Genomic DNA, 7,581 nt, shown 5'->3' with positions numbered 1-7,581 from the left:
ATTCATGCCCTCCCACCGCCCCAACCCTTAACACACAACCGCACCTACATTTATGAGCCCATTCTCTTACTCTTACTATGCCCTCTCTCTCTCTCTCTCTCTCTCTCTCTCTCTCTCTCTCTCTGTCTCTGTCTCTGTCTTTTTGTTCACTCCCTTAAACCACAAAAAGGGGCAGGAAAAGGAATCTCTTGTCCTTGTTCAGTCCTTAATTAAGCTGGCTAAACCAGCTTCTAACTGCACACAAACAACTAAAAAGATGATTACTGATTATTTACTGCACTCCTCAACGTGCTTAAAAATTCCCCTAAGCTATTCTAAAATCATTTTAAACCACAGTTTGGGACTCTACTGCTCTAATAGTCACCAAATGGAAGAGCTGGATATTGTTCAATGACGTATCAAAATGACACAATGTCATCATCAAATCTTCCTAACAATATAATTTTGATCTTGCACCATGTGGCTTCATATCATAGATTATTCATGAATATATTTCAAACACGTTTCAAATAATTTAAACACTACGGAGCCCCGCACATGACATGCATGAAAAAAATAATAAATTGTCCGCAGAATATACTAATTCGTTCCCTCAATTTACTAAAACGTGCACACGATTACTATTGCGTTCCCTCGAATTTACTATTGCGTTCCCTCGATTTACTATTGCGTTCCCTCGATTTACTATTGCGTTCACTCGATTTGCTAAATCGTGTGCACAATTTTTCAATCGAGTGAACGCTAAAGTAAATCGAAGGAATACTATAGTACTAATCGTGTGAAGGTTTTAGTACATTGAGGGAACGAAATTAGTAAATCATGCACACGATTTAGCCTTATATTTTTTCCTACGTGTCATGTGCGGGGCTCCATAAAACACTCTAATATATACTGTAATTTGAATAGAACATGTGCCATTGAGGCACCTCTCTTATATTTGTGCAGTTTTATAATGTACAAAAGCTGCCACTCAGGTGGTGTATTTTTTAAAGGTACCTTATTTCCCCCCTAAAGGGTGCATATTGGTACCCTAAAATTAGGCTATATTAGTATCTAAAGTGTACATATTACTAGTACTTTTCAAAAACGGATAACCCCCCAATGACAGCTTTTGTACATCTTTTCTCAGAATTTAAAGCAACTAACATGTCAAAATCATGACATTTACTACAAAAATATCTCTCTCAGTAATGCATGTGAGGTCACTTTAGGTGTGGTGTGGTATTGTTTTCAAGTTTCCTGCAGGCAATATATTCACTGTTTATAGTATGAGTAACTGTAATCTGTGTAATTTGACAGTTCATTGTATGTCAGTATTATGTTAGGAGTGTCAGTGCAGGCGAATGTTTCCATATAAGAATGAAGCATATAGTTCTAACATATCTATAGGAATAAGAACACTCACTCCCAAATATAGTCAGAATACGGATTTATTCTAGGTTTCAGATAAACTGTACCTATACAGATAAATCCTTTCTGTAAGTACAAGACTTTTTTTGTGCATGTGAAAAATGCATTGCAAAGCATAGTGATGCAGGCGACCAAGGTGATGTACTCCTGGAAGTCCACAGTGCTATTTGCATCCAGATCCCTGAGGATGTTAACCATCTGTGCATTGAGCAGTTCCTTGAGCTCGCCTTTGTCAGGGTGAGTTTGTCTCCCTCCTTTCCTGAGTATTTGTGAAAGGTTTCAGTCAATATAGTCAATATATAATAAATAATAATATTAATAATAATCAAACAAAGCTTTTTGTTTACAACATCCAAAATTATTAGTAGTGGAGATGTTAAAAGTATAAACAATATAACACAGAGAAGTGGTTACAGCCCTCTAGAGGCAAGCAGATGGGACAGAAGGGGTGGACCTTTACTGTCTGAAGAGTGGGAGTTTTCAGAAATGGAGGGAAAGAAAAATGACAGTTTTAAGAGAAAGATGATTATGGCCAACACCCTGAACATACACTCAAAACAGAAGAGAGACAGAGAATGACATTTTTGTCATTGTTCATTTCATCTACTACCAACTTCTTCTTCTTGCTGTCTTTCAAACACAGATACTCTTAAACTATTGCCTTAAAGTGAATAAAAGACATATCGGCCAGCCAGTTAACAGCTGAGAAACATTTTACATATAAACACCCTAAACTCAGCTTAAAAAAACAAAAACAGAAAATGATTTACTTTTAATAAAGTAGTGCAACAGTTAGATGCATTCATTTTAAACAGTAAAAAAATTCAGTAATAAATAAATAGATAAAAAAGTATCTTATGCAACAAGCACAAAAATTGTGCACAAAATTGAGAACCAAAGATGAGAACTAAAGGAACAGACAGAGTGTTATATGCAAGTACCACACCCCAAATGCATCCCCTCCCACCGTCTCAACCCATGAACAATGCACCTGTGTTAACTTTTCTTTATCTTACTCTGGCCTATGCTCTCTTTCACTCCTATTGTTCATCCCCTTAAACCATTTAAACTCATGTTGACTTAATTATTGAGTTTGCAAAAAAAGAAACAGGTGGGCTTGGCATCTCTCATCATTGTAAATCTCTAACTCAGCTGGTTAAACCAGCTTCTAACCACACACAAACAGCCAAAACCGTAGACTTTAGCCTTTGGGCAAATCCATTGTCAAGACCTGCCCTGGACTGGAAGCGCATTTTGGGTGTTTCTGAGAACCACTTTAGTGAATCTACGTGGAACCAATAAAATAATTTTATACTAAAAAGAGTATGATTAATAGTGGTTATGTTAATAACTCAGTTTGTGAAAATAATTTTAAGGCCTAATCACATATGTATGTTTATGGATGTTTGCTGGCATGTAAAACTGCTCAAGCTGAATGAAAACATCTTTTGCAAAACTCTGTGATACAAATTCAGGTGGGCAGTCTGTTTTTTACTAAAATGAGACAGAGATGAGATTTGAAATGACCAACTGTGGCTGGTTGCATAAACTGCTTTACACTAGTCTTACAGCTTAGTTACTTCATTTTACTTTCCTAAAGACTGCATAACATTTTAAAGTAAGTTACCTTAAAATATTTCATTTGAATTCGAAAAGTGAGACCCCGGCTAAATGCTAGATGGTAAGACTAGTTCTTCAATATTGTGGCTGTGGTTATGCAACTGGCCTAGTGACATTTTTGACATGTAGTTACAGGGCACAATTTAAACCATTATTAGGTTATGAAAACTCTGGATTTATATTTTTCAGTAATCAGAAAAAAGATGTCATTAATATACTGCCTTGCATTGTGTTATCCAATCATAATAGAACCACTTCAGCAGTCATAACCAGTCCTGCATCTTTTAAGAGCAGAGGATAATTATCTAGTATTCTAAGTGTAACTGGGGCAGGAATAGCCTGATATTTAATTCCCCTGGTGATTTTCCCCTTTAAGTTTTCGCTATGATGCAGTTATGCGTGCTGTCTCCTTTAAGAGTTTGATCATACACATGAGAGAGCGTGTGTGCGTCAGAGGGGAACAGACAGCGCGCTGATAGAAGCAGCAGTTACAATTGAGGAGAAAATAGTTTATTAGAAATTACTAAATGGATATAATCCAGGTTAATTATCAAATTGTGGACCTGTGGTGGTTTCAGCTGTGTGACTGCACGATTGTCCCTTGAAGAAAGTGCAGATTGGCTTTACCCCTGCACAGCAGACAGAGCTGAAGGCACTTCTGAGGGGATACCTGGACGTGTTTGCCATCACTGATGAAGACCTCGGTTATACTGAACTGGTAAAGCATGAGATTCCCTTGAATGATGAACTTCCCGTCTCACAATCCTACCGATGTATACCCCCAAACCAATTCCAGGAGGCGAAGGACCATATCTCTGGACTGCTCAAAAAGCGTGTCATCCAAGAAAGCTCCAGTTCGTATGCATCTCCAGTGGTGTTAGTCCGGAAGACTGACGGGAGTCTTGGGCTATGCGTGGACTATTGGAAGCTGAACAGTAAAACTAGGCGTGATGCATTCCCGTTGCCACGAATAGATGAAAGTCTGGATGCCTTGAGTAGGGCCAAGATGTTTTCATCTATTGATCTTGCGAGTGGCTATCACCAGGTGGCAGTTCATGAGAAGGATCGCCACAAAACAGCTTTCATTACACCGTTTGGCCTGTATGAGTACCAAAAGATGCCATTTGGCCTATGTAATGCGCCAGCGACATTCCAACATCTCATGCAGGCCATAATGAGTGACCTGGTCTTTCAAATGGTTCTCGTCTATTTGGACGATTTGCTTGTGTACTCTAGTACATTTGAGGGACACTTGGTGAAGCTTGAGACTGCGTTACAGAGGTTGAGGGTGGCCGGACTTAAGATTAAGGTGGAAAAAGGCCACTTCTTGCACTCCGAGGTAAAGTTCTTAGGACATGTGGTATCTGCTCAAGGGGTGTCTACAGACCCAGACAAAGTGAGTGCAGTAAAACAGTGGCCAGTCCCTAACACTCTGAAGGAGCTGCGATCCTTTTTAGGATTCTGCAACTACTATCGGAGATTCATTGCGGGCTTCTCTAAGGTGGCCGGTCCGCTTCATGATGTTGTAAACACTTGTGTCCACCAGGGGAGTGTTGCTCAGGTCAACAAGTTGTTTAAAGACTCCTGGACAACCTACCTTTTGTGCTGGAGATTGACGCCAGTAACCTGGGATTGAGCGCTGTGCTATACCAGCAGCAAGGAGAAAGTATGACTGTGATAGCCTACGCAAGCCGGAGGTTGAGGGGCGCAGAGCGAAATGACAGGAACTACAGCAGTATGAAGCTGGAGGAGTTCCGTAGTTACCTGCTCAGATCTAAGTTTATAGTCCTTAACGATAACAATCCCTTCTGGCACCTCAACACTGCTAAGCTGGGCGCTATTGAACAGAGGTGGGCTGCACAGCTTGCGATATTCGATTTCAAATTCAGTACTGCCCTGGGCAGTGTAACACCGCAGCTCACGCTCTCTCTAGAAGACCAGGACGGGAGGCCATGGAGGTGGTAACTGAGGATTTGGAGTATGATGGCTGCATGGCTATTTGCAGTGGGCTTCGTACGGGGAGTGCAGTAGGAGTTGATCTGGCTGGGCTAGTGGCAAGTCCTAGAGAAGGAGAAATAGGAATGTTACAGGCAGCCATCTAAGACCGAGAGAGTGAAGGGGACCACCTGGAGAATACCCCAACATTACCTGGATACACAAAGGATGAGCTTCGTCAGTTTCAGAGGGCAGATCCAACTATCAGTGTGCTCAAGAGTTTCTGGGACAAGAAGAGGAAGCCCACAAATCGTGAAAGAAAGCACTTGTCCAGGCTGGTGCTGTTGTTGCTTAAGCAGTGACAGGCTTCGAGAGAAAGAAGGGCTTATGTACAGAACTATTGACGATGTGTTCAATGGGGAATGCCAACAGTTCCTTCTTCCTGCATGTCTCGTTGAAATGGTGTTGCGAAGTGTCCATGACCAGGTGAAGGAGGACACTGGCCCTGCTCAAGCAGCGTTGTTAATGGGTTGGGAAGTATGATGCTGTGGATAAGTGGGTGAAGGAGTGCCAGCGGTGTGTGCTAGCCAAAATGCCGCAGCCCAAGATTCAGGCTCCTTGGACCCCGTTCTTGGCTTCTCATCCACTGGAAGTGGTAGCAATGGATTTCACCACACTGGAACCTGCGTTTGATGGACAGGAGAATGTCTTGGTTGTGGCCGATGTATTCACTAAGTTCAGCTAGGCATTCCCCACCCGCAATCAGAAGGCAGACATTACCGCCAAGATCCTTCTGAAGGAATGGTTCCTCAAGTATGGTGTGCCTCAGCTTCTCCACTCAGACCAGGGGAGGAACTTCGAGAGTGCCGTTATTGCAGAGCTCTGTAAGCTGTATGGGGTGAGAAAGTCCCGCACTACTCCACATCACCCTCACAGTGTGAGAGATTTAACAGAACTCTGCATGACCTTTTGCGTTCTGTGCCACCTGACAAGAAACAGAAATGGCCAGAGTACTTACCTGAGCTGGTGTATGCCTATAATGTAACACCTCATTCCTCCACTGGTTACTCCCCTTACTACATGCTGTTTGGTATGCAGCCACACTTACCAGTAGATGCCTTATTGGGCCAGGAGCCAGTGCTTGAGAAGGAGCCTGCCTGGTTGTCTGTCCATAAGGAGCAGTTTCGGGATGCTCACACTCGGGCACGTGCATATGCTGAAAGGAAGGCAGCATACTGAGTTGCCAAGCGTGAGAGTGGGGTATACTGTCCAGAGGTATAAGTTGGTCAGCAGGTGTACTTACGATATCGTTCGAAGAGTTTGGTCATATGCACAAGAGAGAGTGTGTGCATCAGAGGGGAACAGAGAGCATGCTGATAGAAGCAGCAGTTACAATTGAGGAGAAAATAGTTTATTAGAAATTACTAAATGGATATAATCCAGGTTAATTATCAACTTGTGGACCTGTGGTAGTTTCAGCTGTGTGACTGCACGAGTAGATTACTTAATTCAGTGTTTATATTAGTGTTTGTTGCTGCATATGATAAATCTCCTGTGGGGGAGGGGATTCAGGCCATTGTTTTACAAACCTTTATTGGTTCTTTGACATTGATTGCAATATTTCAATTCAAATTGGGGCTTTTGATCTGGTGTTTTGATTAGAGATTATTACTTTAAAGGACTTATTTATATTATTTACATTTCTTGTATCTTACTTCACTTTCTGTGCCAAACATTTAATGCTGGGTCTTCTTTTGGGGCTCAGTCAAGAATAAAAGAATCCTTTTTAGTAGATGTCTTGGCATTGTCTCTTTCTTCAGTATATTAGAAGGATTCAAGCCAGGCACATAAGCAATGCAGAAAGCCATTAATAGAGACTATATGTTTGCTTATTCTAGTCATGCATGGTTTGTTTACCAAAAAAAAAAAAAAGTAAAGCAACTTATTTACATCAAATGTTGTAAAGGATAAAACAAAAACGACAGTAGCAAAAAAAAGCCTGTTTGCGTGTTTGAGAGTTTTTAATGCATGCCTAACATTGCAATGCTTCATGTGAAGTAAGTTATGCAAGAGGCAATCATTTTTAACACCTTATTTTGTGAAGTCCATTTTCAAGATCATTTTAGGTGGAATATTGTATTTTACTCTTCTCCACAGTCAAAACAAACAAACAAACAAAAAGCAATAAAACATTGTCACAAGGGCAGTACCTAAAAGGTGCATATTAGTAATTTAAAGGGACAGTACATCCAAAAATGAAAGTTACTAACTCTACTTTCTTCCTTCTGCAGAACACAAAAAAGACATACAGTTTTATAAAGAGACATGATTATTGTAGTTATGATTTTTAGAAAACCTAAAGCTGATTATCTACACGTTCTGGGGAAAAAAAATACCTATTTGCATGTTTGTGAAACTTTAATGCATACCTGACATTGTGATGCTTACTATGAAGCATGTTATGCCACAAATTAATCATTTTTAGCACTTTATTTTGTGCAGTCCCCTTTTCAAGAGCATTAACTTTTACCGTATGAACTTAAGGCTATGAAAAAAGGTGTACCACCATCCCTCTAAGGTATTAATATCAAATTAATATAAAAAAAAAAATTCCTG

At 40.5% G+C, this 7,581-nt stretch overlaps 1 pseudogene; it reads right to left on the bottom strand.

Annotated features, from left to right (window-relative positions):
• Positions 1–1,374: 1,374 nt before the first annotated feature.
• LOC132157916 (ictacalcin-like) lies at positions 1,375–6,995 on the bottom strand (annotated as a pseudogene).
• Between the last annotated feature and the right edge of the window lie 586 nt (positions 6,996–7,581).

This window comes from Carassius carassius, chromosome 15 (genome assembly GCF_963082965.1).
Source record: "Carassius carassius chromosome 15, fCarCar2.1, whole genome shotgun sequence".
NCBI lineage: Eukaryota > Metazoa > Chordata > Actinopteri > Cypriniformes > Cyprinidae > Carassius > Carassius carassius.
The sequence above is the reverse complement of the archived record's forward strand: the minus strand, read 5'-3'. Positions and strand labels throughout refer to the sequence as shown.